This window comes from Triturus cristatus, chromosome 12 (genome assembly GCF_964204655.1).
Source record: "Triturus cristatus chromosome 12, aTriCri1.1, whole genome shotgun sequence".
NCBI classification, from domain to species: domain Eukaryota; kingdom Metazoa; phylum Chordata; class Amphibia; order Caudata; family Salamandridae; genus Triturus; species Triturus cristatus.
Genome location: NC_140595.1, coordinates 845,275,984 through 845,302,706, shown reverse-complemented (window position 1 = coordinate 845,302,706; position 26,723 = coordinate 845,275,984). Strand labels below are relative to the sequence as shown.

The 26,723-nt window shown below is 53.5% G+C and overlaps 1 long non-coding RNA gene across 2 annotated transcripts in view; it reads right to left on the bottom strand.

Annotated features, from left to right (window-relative positions):
- Positions 1-2,879: 2,879 nt before the first annotated feature.
- Positions 2,880-26,723, bottom strand: part of LOC146783055 (uncharacterized) — a 251,375-nt gene continuing 227,531 nt past the window's right edge. For both annotated transcript variants that reach the window (XR_014972408.1, XR_014972407.1), the window contains exon 3: positions 2,880-3,227. This is a non-coding gene — a long non-coding RNA (uncharacterized LOC146783055). The remainder of the gene's footprint in view (positions 3,228-26,723) is intronic.

Below are 26,723 nucleotides of genomic sequence, written 5' to 3'. Positions count from 1 at the left end.
CTGACTAGGGTAGGTTGGTTAATCACCCGCAAGGGCATCCTGGCGCTGAGAGTGTGTGTGCCTCGCCTTGCTTTGGGTGGGTTAGTTAATCACCCGCGGGGGTATCCTCATGCTGAGAGTGTGTGTATCTAGCCCTGCCTCGGGTAGGTTGGTTATTCACCAGCGAGGGTATCCTGGCGCTGACAGTGTGTGTGTCTCGCCCTGCCTAGGGTAGGTTGGTTAATTGAAAAATGCAAAAAGAACTATTGATGGACAGAATGCAGATCAATGTCATGCATTCACCCCAGTACAGAGATCTGGGCCTAAATCCATTGTTTTTTGCTCACCATGCCATTCCAGTTTGGACCCAGCCATATACACATTAGTCCTGACCCTGTGCCTAATGGGAAGAGTCCAGTCCGAACTGCCAGGCCATGTCCTCCCTGGACTGGAAACAAGCATCCTAGGACCGGTTTCGGGGTTTCACCCCTCTTCAGCCAGGATAGCTTGATTCCAGTGGCATGGAGAGCGCGGGACTCACGTCTGAGCATACCCGTCCCACTGGGGGTGACAAATGCAAAAAGAACTATTGATGGACAGAATGCAAAACAATGTCATACATTCACCCCAGTACAGAGATCTGGGCCTAAATCCATCGTTTTTTTGCTCACCATGCCATTCCAGTTTGGACCCAGCCATATGCAAATCAGTCTTGACCCTGTGCCCAATGGGAACAGTCCAGCCCGAACTGCCAGGCCATGTCCTCCCTGGACTGGAAACAAGCATCCTAGGACCGGTTTCGGGGTTTCACCCCTCTTCAGCCAGGATAGATTGATTCCAGTGGCATGGAGAGCACGGGACTCACGTCTGAGCATACCCGTCCCACTCGGGGTGACAAATGCAAAAAGAACTATTGATGGACAGAATGCAGAACAATGTCATACATTCACCCCAGTACAGAGATCTGGGCCTAAATCCATCGTTGTTTTGCTCACCATGCCATTCCAGTTTGGACCCAGCCATATGCAAATCAGTCTTGACCCTGTGCCCAATGGGAACAGTCCAGCCCGAACTGCCAGGCCATGTCCTCCCTGGACTGTAAACAAGCATCCTAGGACCCGTTTCGGGGTTTCACCCCTCTTCAGCCAGGGTAGCTTGATTCCAGTGACATGGAGAGCACAGGAATCACGTCTGAGCATACCCGTCCCACTGGGGGTGACAAATGCAAAAAGAACTATTGATGGACAGAATGCAAAACAATGTCATACATTCACCCCAGTACAGAGATCTGGGCCTAAATCCATCGTTGTTTTGCTCACCATGCCATTCCAGTTCAGACCCAGCCATATGCAAATCAGTCTTGATCCTGTGCCCAATGGGAACAGTCCAGCCCGAACTGCCAGGCCATGTCCTCCCTGGACTGGAAACAAGCATCCTAGGACCGGTTTCAGGGTTTCACCCCTCTTCAGCCAGGATAGCTTGATTCCAGTGGCATGGAGAGCAAGGGACTCACATCTGAGAATACCCGTCCCACTCGGGGTGACAAATGCAAAAAAAAGTAATGATTGCTCAGACGTGAGTCCCGTGCTCTCCATGCCACTGGAATCAAGCTATCCTGGCTGAAGAGGGGTGAAACCCCGAAACCGGTCCTAGGATGCTTGGTTCCAGTCCAGGGAGGACCTGGCTTGGCAGTTCGGACTGAACTCTTCCCATGAGGCACAGGGTCAAGACTAATTTGCATATGGCTGTGTCCAAACTGGAATGGCATGGTGAGCAAAAAAACGATGGCTTTAGGCCCAGCTCCCTGTACTGGGGTGAATGTATGACATTGTTCTGCATTCTGTCCATCAACTGTTGTTTCTGGTTAATTGAAATGCCAGGTGTTCAGCTTCTTTCAAAATTCACGAAGAGAGGAGGAGGTTCGGATGTCTAGTGGGTACATGGATAATGAGTATTGTGTTTTATGCACCAGAATCTAGAGGAAGCTCCTTTCCTTCAACACAAACAACATGAAACAAGTTCAAAGCGACCTCCCTACGCTGGCATCGGCCCTCTGCCAGTCTTCTGGTCCATTGAACTGCGATATCGTATTGCATTGAATGATTGTATTTGCAGAGAGTTTACTACCCATATGTGGCGCTGACGAGCTTCTCCATGTGGGCGGCATGATGCACTTCCTGGGCGTGCGGTTGGAAGAGTGTTTTCTTCCCTTTGAGCCTATGTGGGAAGTATTTCCATGCCGCGTCTGATGGCCACAGAGGTGTTGTCATCTGGTTATGGCTGCCCTGTTTAGCAGTGTGATGGGTGAAGGGATGTGAGAGATACGAGTCACGCTGACAGCTCTGATTAGCTTTGTGGATCTGTTAATTGTGTTGGTAGTTTATCTTCTATGTTCTTGATCTGATTTCTTAAGTTGGCTGTGGCAGAAGATCGTGTGGATCCGCAGGAGGTAACAGGCGTTGGTAAATAGTGCGGGGGATCGGAGATCTGCTCCGATAGACTATAGTCACCTTTATGTGAGTGCCATTATGACCTGTCAATTGGCGATACTTACCAAGATGGACTTGTTATTTTAATCATAATAGGGTGTCAGTACTCAGGGTATCAACTTATTTAGGACCTCATGGGTGAATTAAGTCACAGCCCTATAGTGCCGATCTATTAGGTCAGCTGGTCTGACTGGTTAGTACTGAGTGGTTAGTTGAGCTGGCTGATATAGTCCGTATCTGCCATCCAGTAGCCAGCATGGTTGCACATGTCCTTTCATACATTATACGGCCGTCGCAATCAACAATGCACAGCAGCTTTCAGCGATGATTTGCAATAAAAAAAATTCTAGCTGACGCGACAAGAATTTTCAATTCTATTAAGGACACGGAGGCGAGGATTATGCTTCTCTTTACTTTACTGGCAAAAACAGCAGCCAATGAAAAACTTTAATCATAGCATAACCCGGAAGGACAACCCCCTCCTCAGTATGCACCAATCATATACCACACACTGTTATAAATGTCTCTAGTAACAATAACTTCCTCTTTGCGAAAAAACCTTTCAACACAGTCCATAACTTGACTGATGAACGCTGATCTCCGCCGATTCCATCATCGACTCCAAACGAACTTCAACACAGGCCCTCTTCCTGTCGTTCCCAATAGAGTTGATCAATGACCCTCAAGCCGGCTTACTCTGTATCCGAGAACCCCCAATTAATTCCATCTTGATCGTTCAAGTTTGTTTGCCTTGATCTCCTGCAAAGAGAATAGTAATTGTAATATGCCATTCATAATTCCTATATCTTCCATAACAAACACGTTATTCAATAGTCACAATTATCATCTGTTCAATAACAACAAACGGGTGGGAATCAAAACCAACTCATCATTAGGAACAATATATGAAACCAATTTACCAACCTGGTAATGATTAATCTATCACTTAGAGTGTCATCCTCAAGTTACCTGGGCGGGATAATCCTCGCCTCCGTGTCCTTAATAGAATTGAAAATTCTTGTCGCGTCTGCTAGAATTTTTTTTATTCTATGTCAGTCCACGGAGGCTCAGATTATGCTAGTTTAAAGTTGTTCCATAACCATCGAGGCCACATCCACAATAGGTTTATGATAAAATGTCTTAAATGTATAGTCAGAAGACCAATCTGCCGCAGTCATAATATCTTTTTAACGGGATCCAGTATAAAAGGCCTTGGAAGCCATCGCTCCTCTGACAGAATGCACTCCAAACATTGAAGTATCAACACCTGCTAGTCTCAATAACCAAGGAACCCACCTGGCTAAAGTCGCTGCAGTGACTTGGCGGAAAGGTCTCTGTAATGAAATTAACAATTTCCCTGCAACATCATTCCTGAATTCTCTAGTACAATCCTCATAACATTTTAAACATTCTACCATACATAACTTGCTATGATGAGGACAAGCAGGATATGAAATACATTTGGAATGTGTCTTTGTCATCTTCGAGATACTGAACGAAACTCCTGCGGGAGTAAATACTCTACATGTGATATCCAAAGCACGTATGTCCAAGACACGTCTGCAGGATACCAGACATAATAACATCTTAAGCTTGGCTGACAGTTGCTTACGCGATAACCCTTCGTTAGCCGGCCAAGACTGATGGAAACATAGCACTACGTTAACATCCCACTAAACAGAATATTTGGGTTTCGGAGGGTTAACCAAACGGATGCCCCTCACCACTTTACACACCAGGGGGTGTTCCCCCACTGGCCTACCATCCACATGTGGATGACCTGCAGAAATAGCCGAACGAAAATTGTTAATCTTCCGATATGCCATGCTCGACGATGCAAGTTCTGAAAGACAATTAACTATCAGATGGACACCAGATCCCAAGGGATCTCCTTGCTGTGCAGAACACCAACTAACCCATCTACGCCAGGCTGATTCATATCGCTTGTGCGTAGCGGGTGCCCATGCTTGTGGTAAGAAGAACGAAGCCTCCTGTGAAGCTCCAGGCATTTGCCATCGTCGCCTGAAAGTCTCCACGCCATGAGAGACAGTTGGCCCTGCATTACCAATGGATAAGGTACTCCCAAAGGGTCTTCCAACATCTCTGGAAACGACCGTAGTCGCAGTTGAAGTGCACAAAACAAGGTTAGAGCCACCGGGAACCACGCCTGCGCTTTCCAACATGGTGAGATCAGTATCACCTCCGCCTTCTGTCGACGGACTTGCGTCAATACCCTCTGGATCATGGCGAATGGTGGGAAGGCATATAGAATGCCCGTCGTCCATGACTGAAGAAATGCGTCCGAGCTGATCGCCAGAGGATCTGGTCACCAACTGTAAAACTGAGGTAGTTGTGTGTTGAGTCTGGACGCAAAAAGATCCACTGAACATGGACCCCATTTGTGATTCAGTTGTTTGAATACCGTGGGATGCAGTCTCCAATCGCTGGCATCTCGCAGAAATCGGGAGTTCCAATCCGCTACCACATTGGAAGAACCCGGAATGTATTCCGCCATCACTCTTATCTGATGGGCTAGACAATAATGCCAAAAGTCTTTTGCTATCTCTACCAGAAGACGAGACCTCGTTCCCCCCAGACGATTGATGTACCGTACTGCTGACACATTGTCCATTCGCAGTAGAATACAGCAACTCGCCCGTTGCGGTGAAAGTGTCCGAATCGCAAACGATCCTGCAAGAAGCTCCAGACAATTGATATGGAGATTCAGTTCCTCCTGGGACCACCGACCCCCAGTCTCCACCGAGCCGCATCGGGCTCCCCAGCCCCATCTGCTGGCATCGGATTCTATGACTATCTACGGACTGGCTGCGAAAATGGCCTTGCCATTCCATGCATCCATGTTCTCCAGCCACCAGTTCATCTCTGTCCGGACCTCTCCGGAGATCGAAATCTGTTCTGCATAACTCAGACCTTTGCGTAAATGCCGAATCTTCAAACGTTGAAGTGCCCTGTAATGTAAGGGTCTCGGAAATATTGCTTGAATTGATGCGGCAAGAAGCCCCACCATCCTAGCCAGCGTCCTCAAAGATATAGTCAGAGAGGCAAGCGCTCTCCTCAACAACTCCTTGATAGCTACTTTCTTCCTCAGAGGCAATAGTAACTGAGTTGTATCGAGTCTACCTGAAAACCCAGGAATTCCAACGACTGTGTTGGAGTCAGAAATTTATGTGCCTTGATGACTAAACCCAAATCCTGTAAGAGTTGGACCGTCCAGTTCAGATGAAGAAGAACCGTGTCCATATTCTGTGCCATAATCAGAATATCGTCTAAATAAATTATAAGTCTCACCCCCCGTTCTCTCAGGTACTGAACCACGGGTTTCAGTAACTTGGTGAAACACCAGGGGGTGGACAAGAGACCAAAGGACATGGCTGAAAATTCGAACCACTGGTCTCTCCACTGGAACTGCAGAAACCTCAGATGAGGCGGAAAAATGGGCATTGCCAGGTAAGCGTCTTTCAGATCCAGACGCACCATCCAATCCCTCTCCAAAAGGATGTCTCTTAACAAGTGAATACCCTCCATTTTGAAATGGCGGTACACTACCCAGGAATTGAATTCCCTCAGATTGCGCACTAGTCTGAAACCTTTGTCCTTTTTGGGCACCAGAAAGATTGTACTTATGAAACCCAACGGATGAGGAGTCATGTGTACAATTGCCCCTTTTTTTAACAGTGACTGAACTTCGTTGTCTATAAAAGACATCTCTGCTCGGGAAAAATGTAGTGGAGGGGGGACATGAACTTGATGGGGCGAGGCATAGAATTCTATCTGAAACCCCGTTACTGTTTAAAGGATCCAGGGATCTAGTGTGAGAGTAAAAAAAAAAAAAAAATGTGAATTTGATACTTGTATAGCGCACTACTCACCCGCAAGGGTCTCAAGGCGCTTGTACGAATACCGCTGTGGAACCCATCCTGGCTTTCCCTGTGAGGCGTCCACTCCTAGGCACCCCCAAGGTGGAGGCCAGGCATCCTTAGCGTTGTGGGGGCCGTTGTGGAGATTAAGCAAGCTATTGCCCAGAGTTGCAGAGTGGGACTCCATGATTGGAATAGGCACCGAGGCGAGAATTATCAGGTCCGTGGAATTTTTTTGAGCCCAAGACCCGCCAAGGCAGGGAATTGAACCCTGGTCCCGGGCTAGATCTCTGCATCAGGGTCTGCCGCTCTAATCATTGAGCCGCACTTCTCCACCCATCTCCCATCTGTGGTGGAACAAAGCAATCCGACCGTCCACCTTGATGTTCCCTGCCTGCATTAGGCTTACCTGAATAAGAGGCGTCTCCGGAAGAGTTATTCTGTCCTCTATAGCCTCTCTGTTGTCTCCCTCTGTCACCACGATTGTGGGTAAGGTAGAATTTTGAGCACTGTGCACTACATCTGCCACGTTGCTCGAAGCCTCGAGAGGTCTGATTGAATCCTCGCCTGGTCGCTCGACCCCTGAAGCGTCCAGCCCTGTTAAAAAGGCCAGTATGGAATACTTTCTTGATGTTCGCCTGAGCCTTATCCAGGGTGGAAAATGTGTTGACATATTTCCCCATCTCCTTCCCGAATTTGTAGCCAAAAATCTTGCCATTGGCCAGTGTGCCTGGTTCCGTATTCGCCATTTCCGCAAGTTGGGGATCAATGCGCATAAGGAACGACCTTCTCCGTTCCGCTGAAAGCACACAGTTTGCGTTCCCTGAGAAACACATAGCCCATTGCGCCCACTCCAGAACCTCGTGCAGTGTTGGAGGCTTTGGCGGTGACCGCAGCATCCAAGATCTTTGTCAGGGGTCCGGAAAATTTTTTTTTTTTTTTTTTTTTTTTTTGAAACCGTTTATTGCATCCATAAAAAGGTTACAGTTATGGGCCTACAACCGCACGGCCGGCCGCTAGAGCATCACCAATATAGTACATACAGACAGTAAAAGTCTCTCAGCGGTGCACAGTAAAAACACAGGAGTAATCAACGGTGCAGGCCTCACGGCGTCCTGCCACAGAGTACGGTTTCATTTTAAGGACTAACAACAACAACAAAAACCACAACCGCAAGGCAACCCGAGATTCAAGGTGACAACACTTGCTCCATAGTGGGGGATCCAGACTGGCAGGAAAGATCTGAAGAGGGGGATGGGAGGAGATCAAGGACTGGGGGGCCGCGTGCCCGCGGCCGAGCAAGAGGGTCCAACTAGGGAGACGGAGCAGGCGAGGCAGCCGGCAGCTGTGGCGGCTCACAAATGCCCCCACGGTAGGCGTTCCAGGGGCCCCAGATTTTCACCCATGCCCCAGGCTTACCCCTCGCCACATACACCACCTTTTCACGGAACATACACCAATCCATGTGCTCTTTCCAGGCCGACACCGCAGGGGGCCTCTGGGATCCCCACAATTGAGCAATATCACGTTTCGCTATCATGTATCCCAGAGTCACCCACCGCGTCTGCGGAGCCGAATAGTCATTCGGTTCCCATACATTCAACAAGCACCTCCTCGCTTCAGGCAGCAGCGCTACACGCGTGACCACACGCAGGACCTCATGCACACCACGCCAGAATCGCTCCACCTTCGGGCACTCCCACAGTATATGCATAAAAGTCGCCAACGCACCACAGCCACGCTTACACAGTCCGTCCACGGCATAACCCATACGTAGAAGCCTTGGCCCCGTCACGTAGACCCGGTGAAGGATCTTGAGCTGGACGAAACGAAGGCGAGCCGGGATGGCCACCTCTTTCGGAGAGGCCACCGCGGACATCCAATCCTCGTCGTCCAGCTCCAGCCCGTCGGCCACCCAAGCCTCGCGTAGACTAGTTAACAGGCACGATCTATCGTTAATCAGCTTCTTATATATGAGGGAGATCGTGCTGTCCGGGACATGGCCATCCAGCACTCTGTCCTCCAGGGGGGAAGACTCCGGAATGGATGCAACATCCGGGAAGACGGAGCCCAGCGCATGGCGGACCTGTAGGTACCGAAAGTACTCACTGCCCTGCAGCTGGAACTCCGCCTGCAGTGTCTCAAAAGTTTTGAATCCCCCCCTCGTCCAGAGATCCCCCACTGTGCTGATTCCGATCGTGTCCCACTTCTCAAAGCCCTTCGATGTCCACAGGGAGCCCAGCCTCTCAGAGGCATACAGTGGAGACGCCCGGGTCAAACGGTCCTTCCACCCCATAGCTGCATTAGCCGCGTGCCAAACCCGCACCATGACACGCGTCGGTCCCGTCAGACGGGAGTCGGGCGCGCCAGAGTACAGCGCTCGATTGTAATCGCCACCGGGAAGGAGCATCTTGTCCATCTCGAATGCCGGGTTCAGGGCGGGCCCGTAAAGGCCATGATTAATTGCAGCTAGCTGGGAGGCCCAGTAATACCGTTTAATGTCCGGGAGGGCGACCCCTCCATCGTACCACGGGAGCGTCAGTTTAGCCAGAGCAATACGCGGCCTCCCGTCCCAGAACAGGCGCCGCTGAAGGCCCTCCACCTCACGAAAGTAGCTTGCCGGGACCATGTCCATAGTGTTCTGGAGGGCATAGAGGAAGCGCGGCAAGGACATCATTTTAAACAAGGCCGCTCGACCGCGAGAGCGGGAGACGCCGCCAGCGCACCACATCCTCCTTCAAACGCTGGAGAGGGGGCAGCAGATTCCGCTCATAGCGGGCCTCCGGGTCAAGAGTGATATATATACCCAAGTACCGGAAACCCTGGGAGGCAATCTGGATCGGGCAGTCCCGCGGCAGGACCGGAGCCTCCCCGGAAAGTACGTAGACACAGGATTTCGCCCAGTTAATGACTAGGCCTGAGTTGCGACCGAAGGAGCGCAACACATCAACTAGGACGATCAGGGACTTGCGCGGGGAGGCGAGATACAAAAGGATATCGTCCGCGTAGAGGGACACACGGTCCTCGTGCTCGGGGGTCCAGCGGAGACCACGGATGGAAGGGTGCCAGGGCGAACAGAAGAGGCGACACACGCCCGTTCACCACCACCTGCGCCATTGGGCCCGAATATAGTAATTTGACCCAGCTGATGAAACCCGGGCCGAACCCAAACTTCGCGAGCATCGCCCAGAGATATGGCCATTCGAGCGTATCAAACGCCATGGTGGCGTCCAAGGACGCCAAGATGGCTGGCTCCCGCACAAATGGGACACGCGCAAGCACGCCGTGCAAGCGCCGTAGATTAAGCGCCGTGTTGCGGTGTGGGATAAAGCCCGATTGGTCTTGGTGGACCAAATCGCCCACCACGCCAACCAACCGGTTAGCCAACACCTTGGCGAGGATTTTGGGCTCCGCGTTCAAAAGCGAAATCGGCCGATAGGATGTGACCCGTTCACGGGGCTTTCCCTCCTTGTGGATCACCACAATTGTGGCCAGACGCTGGTCCGGCGGGAGGGAGCCCCGCGAGTGAGCCGCGAGGAACATCGCACGCAGGTGGGGTGCCAGCACATCCGGGCGTAGCTTATATAGCTCAATGGGAATGCCATTGGGGCCCATGGCCTTGCCAGATGAAATCGAGCGAATAGCTGAGGCAATTTCGTCCGAGGTGGGAGGGACGTCCAGCGAGTCTCTGTCTTCCGCCGTAAGGGAGGGGAGTGCAATATCCCGAAGCAGGGCACAGGAGTCCGCCTCCGAACAGGGCGAAACAGGGGAGTAGACTCCGCGGAAATAATCCGCGAAACAGGAGACAATGGCTTCCGGCTCCGTGGCACACGCACCATCCACACTCTCAATCAAAGGCACCACTCGGCTCGCTCTCTCTCTCTTATCCAACCACGCAATCAATTTACCGGCCTTATCACCCACATCGTACAAGCGCCCCTGCTGCTCTCTACCAAGGCCCCTGGCCGCCTCCGTGACGAGGGCCCGGTAGGCCGCCTGCTTTAACTGCAGAACATGTAACTTGGCGTCTGTTACCCCGTTCCCCAGGTCACCCTCCAATTCCGCAATCTCGGCCTCCACCCGGGTCACCTCCTCCCGCTCGCGCCGCCGGGCATTGGCAATAAAGGAGAGGGCCTCCCCTCTAAGAACCGCTTTGAAAGCCTCCCATAGGGAGATGGCAGATGGGACCGACCCCACATTCTCCTCAAAATAGCGCTGCAAGGATGTGATCAAGTCGGCACGAATGGTGGGGTCGCGCAGATACCAGGCGTTAATCGGGGCCACCCTGCCATCCCCCCTCGGGAAGACATCGAAATGCAACAACAATGGGGAGTGGTCTGAAATACCCCGTGCCAGATGGCGCACCTCTCCCACCCTCCCCGCATGGGCTGCTGGGACAAGGATGTAATCAAGCCGCGAGAGACTACCATGGGCCCCCGAGTGGAAGGTGTATTGTTGCAATACGGGATGCTTTAGGCGCCAACAATCCACCAGGCCCAGTGTGTCTAAAAGGCCAGGCAGCCACGCCTGTGCCCGGGGGAGGTCCCTAGGGGGATGGCGATCCATAGATCCAGAAACAACCGCATTAAAGTCCCCTCCCACCACCAAGAGGCCACTCGGAAGTTCCAGAAGGAGGCGCCCCAGGTCCGCAAATGTAGTGGCCTGTAGCCCAGGCGGGACGTACACCGACACAAAACTGAACACTCTACCCTCCATACGTCCCGCCAGAGCAGTGTAACGTCCCCTCTCATCGTGGTGCACCTCATCAATCTCCAGCGGGAGCGAGTTCCTAACCATAATACCCACCCCCCGCGAGCCCGAGGTGAAGCCAGAGTGGGCCGCCAAACGATATCCCCTCCGATTCATTGCATGAAAGGTGTTACCTATAAGGTGCGTCTCTTGCAGAAAGACAACATCTGGTGAAATACGTTTTAAATACTGCAGGACCACACCACGCTTAATCCTATCCCCCAGACCGTTAACATTCCATGACAACACCGTCAAGTCCCTACCCCCCATCATACGTCGAAACAATCGGTCGTCCCCCACCGAGCAGTCTAAAGACAACAAAACAGCTGCAGGATTGCCTTGCGGTACGAACAAACAACACACCCCCCCCACCCCCCGGTCCCAACAAAACTCCCCCCTCCCTGCACCCCTGCATGAGCCCAGACAGCCCCCCCAAAGTGCAGTGTGCCTGTCGCCCCATAGCTAAATACTAACTAGTCCCCCAGAGGAGGAGGGAAGCCCCCAGCAGACCCCACATGACCTCCATGGGAGGGGAACCTACAGAAGCAGTATGTGGTGAAGGAACAATGTCCCGAGCAAGGCAATACAGTCATCCCTCAATTCTGATCCAGCGGGCCCTCCTCGCCAGCCGCGCTCCCCCCACCCCCCCGGCCCCGATCCCCAGGCAAGGTGTCCAACCAGTCCCCAGCCGCCTCGGGCCGGTCGAAGAAGTGCGTGCGACCATCCACCTCCACCCGCAGCTTAGCCGGGAAGAGCATTGAGTACTTAAGATTTAGGTCCCTTAAACGACGTTTGATGCCAATAAAGCTCTGCCGCTGCTTCTGGACCGCCGGGGTAAAGTCTGGGTAGAAGTTTACGTCCATGTTGTCCAACCTGACCGGTCCCTGTTGCCTGGAGGTCTGGAGGATGGCATCTCGGTCCCGAAAATTAAAGATTCGGGCAATAAGGGGCCGTGGCGGGGCACCGGTCTTAGGGCGGCCCCCGGGGACCCGGTGGGCACGTTCCACCGCAAAAAACTTACTCAGCCCCCGGGGCTGGAGGTGGGTCAGGATCAAGTCTTCCACGAAGAGATCCGCCGCCTCCGCCTCACGTCCCTCCGGCACACCAATAATGCGGATATTATTCCTCCGGGCGCGACCCTCGGAATCCTCCAGTCGCCGGTCCATCAGGGCGCTCGCCTGGCCAAGCCGGCGCACCTCCTTCTGGAGGGCCACCACGTCAGTCGTGAGGCTCGTTGTGGTGTGGGTCAGGGAGTCGACTCGGTCGTTCGTTTTTGACAAGTCCGCCCTCACAAGGCCCACATCCACCAGGACCGAGTCAATTTTTTGCGACAAGGTGTCAAAACGCTGGTCCACTGAGGCCTTCAGTTCAGCGATGGCGCCCATGACGTCCCGGAGGGTTAGATCCACTGGATGGGCGGGTGCCTCCGTCGGGCCCACCGGGGATGACCGCGTTGTCTCCGGAGAACCCTTTTGGAGCGTGTAGCGGTCCATACTATTGGCCTGGTGCGCCGTGCCACGGCGGGTCGTCTTCACCTTCGCCCGGTCGCCATCTTGTTTGGTGGCCATGCTGGCCCTTCCACCGTCGTGCCAAGATCTCCAAACGGGCCGTCACACCAGATCACGGGTGTCAAGGGGGCGACCACAGAGCCGCGGGTCGACCCACCGCCGGCGGGTCAGCTGGGCACCAGGACAAGGCCACACCACCGCACCCCGCTCCGCAGCCCGACCTCGCCAGAGAGCAAGGAGGGCGCAAAAGCGAAAGTGAAAGTGCGGGGTACGCGAGTCGCCCAGCCCCGCTCGCCGCTGTTATTCACCTTGTCCCCGGATCGCGCCACTACTCCAATCCGGGGGGCCGGCGAGGAGAAGGCCGCAACCTTCAGTCGATGTTCCCACCGGTGTTCGGGGTCCGATTCGAGCCCAAAAACCGGGTAGTGCCTCAGCTCGGGTTCCCCGACACAGTCCCCTTAACAAGGACAGGATATTTCCAGGATTTATTCAGGAGGTCGCGGAGGTCCTCGGGAGCCTCGCACCTACGCGGCCATCTTGGTTGCGCGCTAGGCTCCTCCTCTCAGGGGTCCGGAAAATTCAAGGAGTCCCTCCAAGCCCGGTCTAGTCCCTTTTTGGGGTCCTTGGCGAACTTTTCCATAAAGGTGGCCATGTTTGGGTCTATTTCTGGCGTGTCCGCCACTTTTCCCAATAAAGAGGGTCTGGGACATTCCGTGAGTAAGGTAGCCCTGACTTCCTTCTCAAAACCCCTCCGGTGATTCTCTTGCACATAGTGTGCCACTTCGACACAGGGCACCCACTCTGTGGACCTCAGGTGGATAATGTTTCTAGGGTCAAACAAAAGGTTTTTATTGACCAGTTTATCATCCACGTGGTGGGACTTACGTTTCCGTTTCATCGCCGGTCGTGAGGTCTGCGAGTCATTATCCGAATCTGATGTGTCAGGTGCGGTAGGAGAAGATTCCTCCGCGTCCCCCGTTTGCGTCGCCGACGCTTTATTAGATTTGGGGGATCCCATATAACCATGGTCATTCATACCATTACGGGCCATCTGAGCAAGGACCTCAGCTGAGGTATGACCTGAGGATTCCCCTTGCAAAGCACCAAACTTTCTCTTGCCATGGTTCTTCAGTGGTTTAGTAAATGGCTGTAAGGCCTTAATTAGCGCCCTGTCAACTGAGCCCTGGACGTGGGTATCCAGGACCTCAACCAACTGCTCCTCCATGTGGTGCTCTTCAGGTTCCTCATAATCAGCATATTCGTTAAATTCCACCCACTGATCTTCCTCCTCGGCGTAGTACGCCATCTTGCTACAGGAGGTCTGAAGGAGCTTAAGGGGGGGAGAACCCTGGGGTGTTCTTATAAATGTAGGCACCTTGAAACTGTCCCTAAAGTACAACACTGAACTGTCCCTAAAGCAGTACACAAACTCAACAAACTGCTATGGGCCACAACTTTGAAAGCTATACTTTAAGTGGAGGGAGCCACCCCTATTTTCCCCTAGGGCAGAGCCCTGATCCAGAAAACGCTCCGGTCGGCGTTCAACAGGGACCGGGGATCTCGCAGTCTGCTCCAGCTGATGCGCGAAGGGCCGATCGGTAAATTTACTTGCATCGGCTTTTCGCGCATGCGCGGATCATGGGCATAAAAACAGGACTGCTCCCCAAGCGCGCAAAGCTCGTCCTACTCCCGCTCCACAGGAATGAGCCCACAAGGCGCCGGAGCGCCGAAACTCCGCAAACATCGCCCGCACCGGGAGCCTGATGCAACAGGATACGAAAATCCAAATTATCCCCGCGATGCAAGAGCAATCACAAATTCGGCAAAGTAAGTTGCGCTCGTTTGGTGACAAGCACGCCAGCAGTTCTAGCGATTAAACAATTAAATGCAGTAATTCCAACTCAGATAAAGATACCCCCAAGTTCCCCAATATAGAGAAATGAAAGGTACTTATCTTGCTGCTGCAGCAGCAAAGAAAGAGGAAGTTATTGTTACTACAGAGACATTTATAACAGTGTGTGGTATATGATTGGTGCATACTGAGGAGGGGGTTGTTCTTCCGGGTTATGCTATGTTTAAAGTTTTTCATTGGCTGCTGTTTTTGCCAGTAAAGTAAAGAGAAGCAGAATCTGAGCCTCCGTGGACTGACATAGAATTCAAATCCAAAACTAGTACTATCTCCACCCGTCACACTCCTAGTCCACAAATCCCCCCAACCATTTATGTTTCCCTTTATGCGCCCCATTGGTCCATGTTTCCCTGTAGGCGCTCCATTGGTCCATGTTTCCCTGTAGGCGCTCTATTGGTCCACGTTTCCCTGTAGGCGCACCATTGGTCCATGTTTCCCTCTAGGCGCCCCATTGGTCCATGTTTCCCTGTAGGCGCACCATTGGTCCATGTTTCCCTCTATGCGCCCTATTGGTCCATGTTTCCCTGTAGGCACCCCATTGGTCCATGTTATCCTGTAGGCGCTCCATTGTTCCATGTTTCCCTGTAGGTGCTCCATTGGTCCATGGTTCCCTGTGGGCGCCCCATTGGTCCCTGTAGGTGCTCCATTGGTCCATGTTTCCCTGTAGGTGCTCCATTGGTCCATGTTTCCCTGTAGGCGCCCCATTGGTCCATGTTACCCTGTAGGCGCCCCATTGGTCCATGTTTTCCTGTAGGCGCTCCATTGGACCATGTTTCCCTGTAGGTGCTCCATTGGTCTCTGTTTCCCTGTAGGCGCCCCATTGGTCCATGTTTCCCTGTAGGCGCTCCATTGGTCCATGTTTCCCTGTAGGCGCCCCATTGGTCCATGTTTCCCTGCAGGCGCTCCATTGGTCCATGTTTTGTAGGTGCTCCATTGGTCCATGTTTCCCTGTAGGCGCCCCATTGGTCCATGTTTCCCTGTAGGCGCTCCATTGGTCCATGTTTCCCTGTAGGCGCTCCATGGTTCCATGTTTCCCTGTAGGTGCTCCATTGGTCCATGTTTCCCTGTGGGCGCCCCGTTGGTCCCTGTTTCTCTGTAGGCGCCCCATTGGTCCATGTTTCCCTGTAGGCGCACCATTGGTTCCAAACTTTCTCATAAGTTTTGGGCCTGAGTGGAGCTTGCGGAGTTTCACTCTGTGGAATTCCGCAGGCGGGCAGTGTATGGCTCTGCTACCCCGAAGTAGACCGCTTAAAGGCCAGAGACGTGACATAGCGCTGCCGGGACACTAATATATATTATACTGCACTCATGGTGAGCTTTAGTTCAGCAGTATGTACATCAGATATCATGATTGCGAATGCGTGCATATTTGCAATAACACAGTACGGCGCAGACACTCTGGAGTGCTTGTGAAGCGGCACGGCCCTGCATCCAGGCCAGCAAGTGGAGCTCCTCTCATGCACCACCACTGTAGTAAAGGTTGCACGTAACTTGCAAGCGCAGCGCATTCCCTTCGAGGACCCTCTGCTGCCATCGGAAAATCGCCACTTACCTGGCCAAGTGTAGTAAAACTTAAAATGGGAAAGTAGTGTTCCCGACTGCAGATAACCACATCCAGTACGTGTCCCTTCAATTCCTGTGCCCGGTTGAGTAGAGTGTTTGTGAGGCCTACCAGCCCTTCATCCTTCATGATCAGCCTCCTCTTTCACCCTTCTCACCGATTCTCTTCACCCAGACGAGACGTGCCATCACTCGGTTACTTCACTCGCCCTGTCTGCCATTCTTCACACACACCTGAAGTTACAGTTGACCCCTGTGCCATAAAGAACACAACATTCCAGCCCTGGGGTTAAGTTTAACAACCTAATGTTTTCTGGGAGTTGAAGTCCAGGTGCATTTTAGTTGAAAACGGTGATTTGCAGAAGATACATGGGGGTTTGGCGCTTGGTGTCGTGGAATCTTGTAACTCCCCGCTTACATTAGGACAGACCCTCTTCACTCAGTCCCTCCCTCCCTCCCCCTCTACTCTCCTCAACACTCTTTAAAGTGCAGGCCCCTCACTCCAAATCCTCTTCTTCACCCCGCCCTCCTCCTGCTCAGCTACTGTCCATCAGCCCACATGTGCATTCTTCTGCGCCCAGTCCCCCAGCTTACAACACATTTCAAACCTATAATCTGTGCGGAGTCACATTTTTCATTTCTCATCCTTTTTCCTGCCCAAAGCCACCCTGTGTTCCTGTATGGTAGGTGACACGTGAGCTGTACATACAGGCTAGCTGTGTTGTATATAAAGTCCTGTATGTACTATAGCGTGCTTGTTAACAGTGTAACAGTGTTAACGAGCAAACTCTATCCAACATATAGGACTTTATACACAACCCAAATGGCCTGTATGAACAGCTCACAATGGAATCGCTGTACCCCTTCGATGAAAAAAACTGCATTCGAGTTATTATCTCACCTGCTAGCATCTCAGCCATTGCCGCTTATAAGCCGCGCAGTGTCGGGCCCCAGGGGAAGCAGAGTCGCCGACTAGTCGTCCCCCGGGTTCTTTCGCGCGATAGGGCCAGGCTGGAGTCAGGGGGTCGGGGTTTGGGGGGTGGGTATAAGAATGCAGGGGAGGAAGGAGACTTCCTCTTCGGCATCCCGGCACTGTTGGGAGGGTGTAGTTAGCAAAGGAAAAGGGGGAAAGTGTTAGGCCTAGTTAGGGTCGAGTGCTAGCGGGCGAAGATCGAGGCGGACCCACTGGTCGGTGGTGCTTTGGTGCAAAGTGCGAGCGCTGGTCGTAGCGGGCGCATCGCGATGGCAGACGTGTCTGCCGAACAGGTGAGGGAGGCCCTGAGACTACTGGGCCGCGCCGGCCGGGAGGATCTCCTCCGGCCCGGTGTACTTGATCAGGCGTGGGTGGCGATGTCGTGGGCTCCGCGAGCGGCCTCTGCGGGTGATGCGGCGGCGGTGGTGGCTTACATGGAAAAGCCACCACCGTCGGGGAGAAGCGGGCCTGGGAGGGGGCGGGGCGGGGTTAAGAGGGAGTCAGCGTGTGGAGGCCGGCGCAAAAGCCTGCCTCCGCGTTTGGATTTCAACGAGGCCGGTGTGGGGGGGGGGGGTGCTCGGGGATGGCGGGCCCCCCAGGTGGATTGCTGCGGTCGAGTGCCAGGCCCGGTACTGCTGGGAATGGGAGGGGGGTGGGAGCTGGGCCCCCTTCGGTTCTAGAGGTGACAGTAGCAGCAGGGCAGCAGGTTGGCAGAAAGGGGGAGGGGGCGAGGCCTCAGTGGGTGCAATTATAGAGCCTGCCAGGGCAGGGGGCTCCATAGCTTTTGGCGGTGAGGAGGGACAATGGGAGGACGCTCCCATTGACCTCTCCAGTGGTTCACGAGCTGGCACTCCTGCGTGTGGGGGGGCACGGTGGGGGGGCAAGTTTGATTGTCAGGGCAGGGGTGGGAGGCCCCCGGTCAGTCGAGTGGGGTTGGGCCCTGGATGCAGATGCTGGGTGGGGAAGGGCGGGGGTACTGCCCCCCCTCCTCCCCCGGTGGGAGGCCATGTCAGTAGCAGACAGGGTCAGGGAGCAGAGCCTCCTTGTGCAGGCGACAGAGGCGCGTTGGGCAGAATTGAATGCTGCCCGGGGTGGGGCAGTTTGGGAGGAGGAGGCAGTGGGGCCCCCCACGCCTACTTCTGAAGAGGAGAGGTGGGCAGAGCAGGAGGACAGGGACAGGGAGGCGAGGTGTAGGTGGAAAGGGGTAGGCAGCTAAAGGGGGTTGAAGCCTAAGGCAGGGACGGCCAGGACGGCTTTGAGGCCCGACGGTGCCGGGGCCCGCCCAGGTTGGAGCGACCTGTGGGGTAAGGGGGGTTCCAAGCCGGCAGAGGTCGGCGGAGTGTGGGGTGGCATGAGACGGCCTTTGGACGCCGGCTTCAAGCAGTAGGGGGGTCCTCGGCAGCCTTCCCTCCGGCGCGGGAGCAGGCAACGGCGTCATGTGTGGCAGGAGGTAGTGGCATGAGTGTGCAAGCAAGTAAAGGAGTGAAAAGAGATGTGAGACAGGTGATGTGGATGCCTGTTGACGTGGATCCTGTGGTGGAATTGGATTATGACTCAGAGAGTGAGGAGTTGGAAGACGGGGAGGTGAGGGATGACGAAGACAGGACGGTAGGGGCGAAGAGAAACAGCAGGATTGGTGTTTTGCAGGCAGCGAAACCAACAAAGACAAAGGCGAAGGCGGAGACTTCCACGGTGGGCAGCGCCAGAGGAAAGGCGGGAGAGACACGGACAACATTGCATGGTGAGGGGGCATGGTGGGCGGCTTGGGATGGGGGTCCTACAGGGGGGCGATAGAAAGCTTGTCGGTCGGTGGGGGTGGGAGAGGGGTCTGTCAGGGACCTTGTAGGATCACCACAGGGGGAGCAGTTGGGGGGCCCAAGGAGACCGGGGCGGGCAAGAAGGTGTCAGTAGCAGAAGTACAGATGGACAAGACGGAAGGGGCAGATGACAAAGGGAGTAAGGGGGAGGACAAGCATCCCAAAAAACTGCCGTATATGGGGATGGCAATGCCATTGGGGTCTCATTTGTCTGAGAAAACTAGGCAGAGAATTTGGAAACACGAATATGTGGACGTGTTTAAGTTATTGCACAGGGAGATACAGGCGAAGGAGGGCTCTAAGGAAGGGGAATGGGAACTGACGAGACGGCCTAGGGTCCCAGTGAACATGGAGAATTGGACTTCGGCCTTTCTTATTTACGCAAGTATCTTTTGCAAAAAACATCTGGACAGGGCCATAGCACTTCTCAAGTACATGGATATCATTAGAAAAGTCCAGATGCATTTTGGGGGCTTTGCCTGGCTGAGTTATGACAAGGAGTTTCGGGCAAGGATCAGTATGAACCCTGATAAGCCTTGGGGGGAGGTGGACCAGGAACTGTGGATTCAATGGATGTCATCCACACAGTCGTCGGCTTCTACTCACACGGCCAGCGGTTTACCGGTGACGTATCGGTCCTTTCCGCCGCGTGACACCCACGGAGGGGCGGGGGGAACTACTGCCAGTCCAGGGGGTGCAGGGCCATCTTCCAAACCAGGTAGTAATAATACGGGAGCGTGTTGGAGTTACAACAGGGGTTATTGTTCGCGATACCCCTGCAAGTTTAAGCATGAGTTCTCCAAGTGTGGAGGACGACATGAAGTTACCCAATGCTTTACCTTGGCCACGCCTTCCGAACAGTGGAGGGCTACGAAAGGGAGGGGGCAGACTGGACAGAAGGGCGCCTACACCAGTTAAGGTGGAGGCGATGGGCCCGTGGCTCTCGCGTTACCCTGACAGGGAGGCGGCATTGAAGATTCAGTGGGGTTTCACAGAGGGTTTTCGGGTGGGGTACCAGGGCCCTAGAGTGAGGAGGTGGGCGGAGTACCTGAAATCAGCCAAGGAGTTGCCGGAGGTGGTAGCAGCTAAACTGAGGAAAGAGGTGGATGAAGGTAGGATAGCGGGCCCGTTTGTTGACTGGCCAGTCGACGACTTGATCATCTCCCCATTGGGAGTAGTGCCAAAGAAGGAGCAGGTTGAGTTTCGAATGATTCATCACCTTTCATGGCCTGAAGGACAGTCTGTGAATGATTTCATCGCTGAAGCAGACTCGAGGGTGCTCTATGCATCGGAGGATGATGTGGTCAGCCTAGTGCGGCGTGTGGACTGGGGACAGAACTGGCCAAATGAGATGTGAAATCGGCTTTCCGCCTGCTGCCCATACACCCTGCAGATTTCTCTCTCCTGGGCATGCAATTTGCTGGGGCTATCTACGTTGACAAGGTCCTGCCCATGGGGTGTGCGATTTTTTTGCGCGCTCTTCGAGATGTTTAGCACGTTCTTGCAGTGGGCTTTTACACAGATCAGCGGGCATCGGGAAGTTTCTCACTACCTGCATGACTTTCTCTTCGTAGGAAAAGCAATTTCGGGAGACTGTGGCAGGGCTCTGTCGCAGTTTCAGGAGATGTCACAGCATTTCGGTGTTCCGCTGGCGCCTGAGAAAACAGCTGGGCCCAGCTGTAGCCTGACTTTTTTGGGAATTGAACTTGACTCCAAGCAATGGATTGCCCGACTCTCTGAGGTGAAAGTGACAGAAATAAGAGAGTGCCTTTTGTGGGCAATTGGGGAGAAGAGGATTGCGTTGAGGGCTGTGCAACAACTGTTGGGTTTCCTGAAGTTTGCATGCCGGGTGGTGCGGGCAGGATGGACGTTTTGTAGACGGCTCGGCATGGCCATGTCGGTTGCAATCTTACCACACCACAGGGTTCGGATCTCTATGGGGGTCCAGGGAGATTGGAGGACATGGCTGACTTTCTTGACTGATTTCAATGGAGTGTCGCTGGACTTTGAGGAGGAAAAAATGGTTTGGCAAATGCAAGTTTACTCTGATGCGGCCGGGGCAGCAGGTTTTGGGGTCTTCTGGGATGGGAGGTGGTGCGCAGAGAACTGGCCGGCCCATTGGGTGAAACAAGGGAGGAGCATTGCGTTTCTTGAATTTTTTCCCCTGCTGGTTGCGCTGGCGGTATGGGGCTCTGAATTTAGGAATCGGTCAGTATTGTTCCATGTTGATAATATGATTGTGGTCGAGTTGGTCAACCGGCAGCGCGCAAGGGATTTGAGAGTGCTGCGATTGCTGAGGAGCTTTATGCTGCAATGCCTGAGATTGAATGTGGTGTTTCGAGCGAAGCATTTCCCAGGGGCGAATAATGACATTGCGGATGCTTTGTCTCGTTCGCAGTGGAGACGGTTCCGGCAACTGGCACCTGGAGCAGATCAGTGCAAGACCGAGCTACCGGACGGCATTCGGGCCTGGGGGGAGTGAGGGTGATAGCCCTGGTGGAGCAGTCTGTAGCTGATACCACGAGATGAACTTACAGATTGGCCTGGGTGGAGTTTTGTTCCTTTATGGGCTGGGGCGGGGAGATCGCTCCACTATGGAACAGGGAGTGTTGCAGTTTGTTTTGCATTGTATTGACAAAGGTTTGTCTTCCGCGACGATTGCAGGGAAGCTGGCTGGTGTGTCCTTTTACTGCAGTTTGTTTTTGGGGTTTGATCCGACAAAGGATGTGATTATTGGCAGGTTTCTCAAGGGTTGGGGCAGGGAAAGGGGTTTGGGGGGAGGAAAAGTTTTTGAGAGAAGGTATTACGTTTGGTTTGCTGGTTCGGCTGGTTGCGGAGTTGCCTCTCTGTTGTTAAGATAGTTTTGAAGTTGCGGTTTTTCGCCTTTGCATGGTGTGGATGTTTTTGGGGCTTTCAGGGTGTCCGAGTTGTTGGGGACAAGAGGGAGGGGAGGAAGAAGCTATGAGGATGTTTGGTTGGATGCGGGTCGCCTGGGGGTGTGGTTGGGGCAGTCCAAGACGGATCAGTTGGGGCGCGGTAGATGGGTATGGCTGAGTGAGAGTGGTTTTGAGGGAGCATGTCCGGTGGATGAATGGCGGAGGTTCCTACAAGCAGCACGGGATCCCAGAGGCGAGATTTTCCCTCATGCGTCTGGGAGGAGGGTGACGGCGGCTGAGCTGTTGGCGGTGTTGCGCATGGCTCTGAGGCGATTAGGTGTGGATCCGGCGGGGTTTGGGACTCACTCCTTCCGTATCGGGGCAGCGACGGCGCCAGCGTGTCTGGGTTGGTCCTGGGACAGGATTCGGCAGATTGGACGATGGAAATCTAGGTGCTGCGAGCGCTATGTGCGCAAATGAAGGATCTGGGTCGGGGTGGTTCCTGGGGGGGAGGAAGATGGGGTTTTGGGAGTGTGATACTAATGCCTTTTTCTCACCGTAGGTTGCGTGGGTGGCCCGGGGGCCAAGACGGTCACGTGGATTGTCGGTCACTCCTTTGTGCATTGGGCCTCCAAGTATGCAGAGCAACAGGTGTACGGCCATAACCTGGGACTAAGAGGAAGCCATCATGAGGTGCATTGGTGGGGTAAGAGGGGGATGCGATGGGGGGCTCTATTGCCCTGGCTCGCGAAGATGGTCTCACAGAAAGGATGCCCTGACTTGTTAATACTTCACTTGGGTGAGAATGATCTTATTCGGCTGTCGGGTTTGGCGCTCTTACAGCTGATGCAAAGAGACCTGGAGATCATGAAACAAAGAATGGCAGGGACCTGCATTGCTTGGACAGAATTTGTTCCACGGAGAGTATGGAGAGGGGCAATTAAACATGGAGCTGTTGAGAAGGCTTGAAGAAAGCTTAACAGAGCGATGAGGGTTTTTTGCGGGAAGAAGGACATTAAAGTGATCACTCATACAGGACTGCGACTGGAGGAACCGCTGCTATTTAGGGGTGATGATGTACATCTTTCGAGAATGGGAAACGCGTATTATATGATGGAGATGTGAGATGTGGTCAGCAAGTTGTGGAATGAGGCTATTTGGTGCAAGAGGGTTGAGTGAGTGAGGAGGGCGAAAGATGCACAGGAAATCCTAGGGGGGGGGCAGGTAACTGCCCTAAAGGGGGTTCCCTGGTTGGCGGTACTTGGGAGGGGTGGGGGAGTCTCTGGCGGGTGCACCCATCTCTCGGGAGGGGGGAAGGGTGAATGATGGGGAGGCATGAGTGTAATGCCTGGTGATACAGGGGAGGATGCTAGAGGGAAAGTGAAGATATGGGTGAAGATCGGAACGGGGCATGGAGTGGAATGAGAGGTGAGACAGAGTGGGTGAAGGGAGTGAATGGATGAAGAGTTTGATGTTGGGGGGCTTGTATTGGTTATTTGATATTATTGTTTATTTGAGATGTTGTGCAGCCTGGTCCTAATAAATTGCCTTTTACGCTTAACCATCAGCGTGGTCTGTTTATTGCGCGATCGCCTCTGACTCACTCACCCAGGCTCGAAGCAATGAGGACAGGAAGCCGGCAGCATCATTGATCTCCGGGGACAGGAGGGCGGAGGACTGGGGTAGGGGCAGTAGCAGGGTCCTGCGGCATGGCAGAGCCTTTTGCAGTGGGGGTGGCAGAATGACTGCTGATTTGTGCCTTTTTGGGCTCCCTTGGATCGTTAGGGATTCTGGCTGGGGGCCTGGCCAATGTGTGTGGAACCAATCAGAGTGCAGATCCTCCTCTGGAAGATGGAAGCCTCACCCCCGAAGGTAGCCCAGAATGCTTTACAACAGTGACGTAAGCATAAGGGGAAAGTCTGGAGCAACATTTGAACTCAGGTAAAAGTAGGGTGAGCAGTGAGCGAGCCGCTAAACTCTGCTCCGCCAGCAGTTTTCTGAGTTTTGGGCAAAAGTACGCACTCCAAGCGGAGCGCAGAGTAGGGAAACCTCTGTGAACTCCCCCTGCAGAGTGGAGTTTGCCGCCCAGTCCTGATATTTTTTCAGACTGCCCAACTTTTGGTAGATTACCTGCTCCACTCTCTGTCACCAGTCTAAGTCATGTTCCCAGTCTTGGACCCTTGGAGTCTGCTTGCTCCCCACACCTTTGCAATAATTCTCTTAGCCACACGGCCACTAACATTAACCAGATCTTCTAATACCTCGACCACCCTTCGTCTCCTGTTATTTGAAGTATATACCATCTGGCCTGCAATGGTATAGTAGGACCTGTGACTTGGGCCATAATTTGCACCACCCCCTTCCAGTATTGTTGGATTGTGGGGCATTCCCAGAGGATTTAGAAAAATGACCAAACGATAACACGCCCTCTAGTGCAGAGGGCCGTGTTGAATCCCCCCAGGCAATATAAAAGTGATCTGGAGTAATATGATCTGGGGAAGACCCTGATCTGTATTAAACAGAAGCGGGCTTTCATGCCAACCTCTTTAGGACTCAAAACCCTGCATTGGCTTCCTATCCATAAAAGAATCCTCTTTAAGATTCTCTTGATTACCCATAATGCCACACGCAGGTCAGGGCCCAGCACGTTTATCCCCTCATACCACCATCAGGACTCTCAGATCTTCCTCAGCCAATCTCTTAAAACCACCCCATTTCAAACTCACTACTAAGGGAGGCAAAACTGTCGCATACCTTGGTTCTAAAGCATGGAATGCACTCCCTATCAGCCTACGACTCCAGGCATCTGAATCCCTCTTTAGGAAGGCTTTAAAAACTTGGTTATATAATATCCCTGATGACCACTGCTTTGCACTAATCTAATTCTCTTCCATCTCGGAATTCCTTTCCATCCTTCCTCACTTCGATTCCTTAGCGCCAGGAGGCTCCTTGGGGAGTGACAGCATCACTCAGCATCTTGATGCACGACCCCTCTACCCTCAGCATCTTGATGCACCACCCCTCTCCACTCAGCATCTTGATGCACGACCCCTCTCCACTCAGCATCTTGATGCACGACCCCTGTCCACTCAGCATCTTAATGCACAACCCCTCTCCACTCAGCATCTTCATGCATGACCTCACTCCACCGCGTCTTCATGCATAATCTCTCTACACTCAGTAAATTGGTGCACGACCCCCCTCCACTCAGCATCTTGATGCACGACCCCTCTCCACTCAGCATCTTGATGCACGACCCCTCTCCACTCAGCATCTTAATGCACGACATCTCTCCACTCAGCATCTTGATGCACGACCCCTCTCCACTCAGCAACTTGAAGCACGACCCCTTTCCACTCAGTATCTTTATGCACGACCCCCTCCACTCACAATCTTGATGCACGACCACCCTCCACTCAGCATCTTGATGCACGACCCCTCTCCACTCAGCATCTTGATGCACGACCCCTCTCCACTCAGCATCTTGATGCACGACCCCTCTCCACTCAGCATCTTGATGCACGACCCCTCTCCACTCAGCATCTTGATGTACGACCCCTCTACCCTCAGCATCTTGATGCACGACCCCTCTCCACTCAGCATCTTGATGCACGACCCCTCTCCGCTCAGCATCTTAATGCACGACCCCTCTCCACTCAGCATCTTCATGCATGACCTCACTCCACCGCGTCTTCATGCATAATCTCTCTACACTCAGCATCTTGATGCACGGCCCCTCTACCCTCAGCATCTTGATGCACGACCCCTCTCGACTCAGCATCTTGATGCACGACCCCTCTACCCTCAGCATCTTGATGCACGACCCCTCTCCACTCAGCATCTTGATGCACGACCCCTCTCCACTCAGCATCTTGATGCACGACCCCTCTCCACTCAGCATCTTGATGCACAACCCCTCTCCACTCAGCATCTTGCTGTACGACCCCTCTACCCTCAGCATCTTGATGCACGAACCGTCTCCACTCAGCATCTTGATGCATGACCCCTCTCCCCAGCACCTTGATGCATGACCCCTCTCCCCGCTGCATCTTTATGCACAACCCCTCTCCACTCAGCATCTTCATGCATTACCCCCCTCCACTCGGCGTCTTGATGCACGGCCCTTCTCTCCCCAGCATCTTAATGCACGACCCCTCTCCACTCAGCATCTCATACATGAGCTCACTCCACCGCGTCTTCATGCATAATCTCTCTACATTCAGCATCTTGATGCACGACCCCCCTCCACTCGGCATCTTGATGCATGACCCCTCACCACTCAGCATCTTGATGCACGACCCCTCTCCACTCAGCATCTTGATGCACGACCCCTCTACCCTCAGCATCTTGATGCACGACCCTTCTCCACTCAGCATCTTGATGCACGACCCCTCTCCACTCAGCATCTTGATGCACGACCTCTCTCCACTGAGCATCTTGATGCACGACCCCTCTCCACTCAGCATCTTGATGCACGACCCCTCTCCACTCAGCATCTTGATGCACGACCCCTCTCCACTCAGCATCTTGATGCACGACCCCTCTACCCTCAGCATCTTGATGCACGACCCCTCGACTCAGGATCTTGATGCACGACCCCTCTCCACTCAGCATCTTGATGCACGACCCCTCCCCACTCAGCATCTTGATGCAGCACCCCTCTACCCTCAGCATCTTGATGCACCACCCCTCTCCACTCAGCATCTTGATGCACGACCCCCTCCACTCAGCATCTTGATGCACGACCCCCTCCACTCAGCATCTTGATGCGAGACCCCTCTACCCTCAGCATCTTGATGCACGACCCCTCTCGACTCAGCATCTTGATGCGCGACCCCTCTCCACTCAGCATCTTGATGCACGGCCCCTCTCCACTCAGCATCTTGATGCACAACCCCTCTCCACTCAGCATCTTGCTGTACGACCCCTCTACCCTCAGCATCTTGATGCACGAACCGTCTCCACTCAGCATCTTGATGCATGAC